Genomic DNA, 3637 nt, shown 5'->3' with positions numbered 1-3637 from the left:
GATGTTGGTGCTGAAGGCTGGCCAATAGATTCCATGTTTCCCAAAGCTTCAGGGTTTATAAAATTTGTATAAAAATCCTGCGTATCTCTAAAACCATTGTAACATTTCTCAAACACTCAGATGCCTTCAGTGCCTTTTCCTTTACTTATAAATGTATAAATGTAGTTCACGTTGCTCCCTGCGGCCCAGTGTCAAAATCCAGTTCTCATGTAGCTCTAGGAATCTCCAACAGACGGTGAACATGTTCAGGTTACAGTGTCTGGGTATGGGAATCCCTTCCTCCTTCAAAAGTTTGAGAGAGAGAAGGGAAATTACCGTAATTCCGGAGGTCAGGGAAGTTTGTCTTTTTCATCCATTGTGTCCCTAGTGCCTGGCGTGTCATCAGTACTGAAAAATAAATGTGTGAATATTGGTGGAAATGTGGAATGTTCACATATGTGAATATGTGTGCATATGTGTATCAGTTGCTTTCATCAACTTCTAATTTTTAAAATCTGATGTATCTTGTACTGAGAGAGGACTGTTTCATCCTTCCCGGGGAATTACTTGAGGGAACTGAGGGGCTAAGTGAAAGAAGCTGTTGATCCCTGTGTGTCAGCCTTTTCACAGGTCAAGTCTGACTATTAAATATGCATGTGTGGTTTTTTTCCTTAACAGGCAAACGAAACTTCACGAAAGATGTCTAAGGTAAGATCATACTTTATCATATATTTATAGTATAAGAGAAATTGCTTTATGTTTTCAGACCGTTTACAGTCAAGGTTTATGTGATTCATTATTGTCAATACAACTAATATATTCGAGTCATTAAGACATAGATCTAATTGTCATCCAAAGCTTTGAGCTTTCTGTTTTTTCAGGCGTCTATTCTCTTTTTTCTAAATACATCAGTAACAGTCCATTTATCCTCCTTAGATCATTCCCAGCAGACCAAATAATAATTTAAAATTCTAATAATTTATTAGGATGGAATTGGTGGGTCTCTCAGATTTGATAGATTGGTTTGGAACAGCCCTTGCAAGTTAGCACAAAGCCCTGAGATAAATTTGTCTGAAGGACATACTGAGAAAAGTGGAACTTATGGTTAAAATTGTAAGATTATTATTTCTATTTGCCTTTTATTTTTGAGTCTGTGGGGGGTGTTCCTTACTACCCCGTGTAATCGTATTGATTTTTGCTTTATATATAACTACTAGCGTGGAACACAGATAAACAATAAAGAAAATAAAAATTAGCCATTATTCTTCCAGCCAGAAATAGCCACTGTTAACGTTTCATGTAAATCCTTTTTATATCCGTACTGCTAGTTTTCTGATAGAAGTAAGACTTTTTGGAACTGTTGATTTATCTGTATATATTTTTTAATTTGTGAGAGTGACCAATAACTTTTTGTCACATATCTAGCTGATTATGTCTTAAAAGCAACCACTAAGTCTTTTCTTATTTTAATCCTGTTTTAGCAACAACCATCTCAGTTTATAAATCCAGAAACTCCTGGCTATGTCGGATTTGCAAATCTTCCCAATCAAGTACACCGAAAATCAGTGAAAAAGGGTTTTGAGTTCACACTAATGGTGGTCGGTAAGAAATTAATTTATATTCTCAAATTTATTAAACAGATAATCTCCTTTTCCCAACCTGTGGCGTATAATAGCATGACCTATAAAGCAAGAGGAAAATTCTTTGTTGGCAGAATCAAATAACTTGGGAATTTGAAAATATATGTATTTTTTAGAAACTTTTACTCAGAAGTAAAATTATAATTTTTCTATTACTTCCTTGTTTATATGCATGAAAAGGTTTTGCTGTTTCTGTGGCTGCTGGCCTCCAGCGACCCTTGCCTCCTGGTATTCACAGCCCCCCAGACCCTCCCACATGAACAGAGGTCACCTCTGTGACAAGCAGGGCTTTGGAGACGAAGGTGTGAGACCTCTGAGACTAGGTCACAGAAGACATTGTGACTCCCACCTTGCCGTCTCTTGAATTAGTCCCTCTGGGGGAGGCCAGCTGCCATGTTGAGAGGACACACGAGCAGCCTCATAGGAGAGTCCCCCAGGCCGGGACCGAAGCCTGCCAGTGGTATGTAAGTGACCATTTCAGGACCATCCTCCAGCCCCAGTTCAGCCTTCTGAGGAATAGCTACCATTCCAGCTGACATACCGACTACAGCCTTATGACAGGCCCCAAGCCAGAGCCACCTACTTTTAGACACTCCAAAATTCCTCACCCAAAAAGTCTGCAAGATAATGTTTATGGATGTTATAGGCCTCTAAGTTTTGCAGTAATTGTTACATATTAGCAGATAACTAATACAGTCATATTTAGTTAGAATTGTGTTTGTTTAATTATCATTTAAAAAATTACTAACTCCTAAAATTTCAGTGACAAACTTCCCAGCCTCCAGAACTGTATGAAATAAATTTATTTTCCTTTTGAATTACCTAGTCTGTAGTATTCTGTTATAGCAACATAAAACAGACTAAGACAAGCCCTCCTAACATGAATAACTAGAAGATTGGACAAAATATATGAAACAGCTCCTTTAAGACATTGGACAACAGGCCATGCAGGATTTTGATCCTTAAGTGAAAGAAAGCAAATTATATGACTCTGAAGTCATTCTGGCTTCCTGCCATTTACCTGCCCTGCCATGGGGGAAAGTAAATCTGGAGCACAGCAGTCTCACAGGGCTGAGTAACAGATCACAGTTCAGGGACGCTGACGTGGCTGGGACCTGCGATAGTGGGGCAGAGTTCCATAAAATAGAAAGAACTCCAGAAATATACACTAGAGATCCCGTTGAAACCTTGGTTGAGCAAACAATACATGGGTGGGGTAAGATTCCATGAAGCTGGATGGTGTATAACCACCGGGAGACTGTAAGCTAAACTGGAGACTGCTCAGGATCAGAGAGCTCATGTGGTCAGGAGATGTTTGTGTTTCGGTCATCCAAACGAGAAATCTTACTGAATACCCAGGGCATTCAGTAGAAATTCCAGAAAATTTTTGCTTGGGATTAGGGCTCAACTAGACGTAAAGGCTGTTCTAAAGCCTCCCAGACAAAGCTTATAAACAAGCCTCTAAAGGATCGAGTTCATTTGCAAATAAGTTAACTTCTTGCTAGGGCAGAGTGATGACTCATTAAAGACAGACATCAAAATCCAAGCATTTACAGTGTAACATTTGAAATATCTAACATCTAATAAATTGTGTGATATCAAAGAAGCAAAAAAATGTACATAATCAGTAGAAATATCAGATAGTAAAAACAGATTCAGAGATGGTAGAATTGGCAAACAAGAACTCTTACTATTTTAAATGTGCTCCTGTACCTAAAGGAAAACGTAAATGTAATGAGATAAATGGAAAATACAAAAAAAGAATCAAGTTGAACTTCTAAAGATTAAAATACAGCATCTGAAATGAAAAATTTTCAGGACAGGCCTAACAGCAGATTATGCGGTGCAGATGAAAAAGGGCAAGAGAAGACATCTAAACTAAAGCACAAAAGCCAGGTGCGATGCCTCATGCCTGTAATGCCAGCACTTGGGAAACTGAGGCAGGAAGATCACTTGAGGCCAGGAGTTTGAGGCTAGCCTGGGCAACACAGTCAGACCCGTCTCTACAAAAAGTAAAA

Source organism: Propithecus coquereli, unplaced genomic scaffold (assembly GCF_000956105.1).
Source record: "Propithecus coquereli isolate 6110/MARCELLA unplaced genomic scaffold, Pcoq_1.0 Scaffold743, whole genome shotgun sequence".
In the NCBI taxonomy this organism is placed as follows: Eukaryota; Metazoa; Chordata; class Mammalia; order Primates; family Indriidae; genus Propithecus; species Propithecus coquereli.
This window is presented reverse-complemented; position numbering follows the sequence as displayed.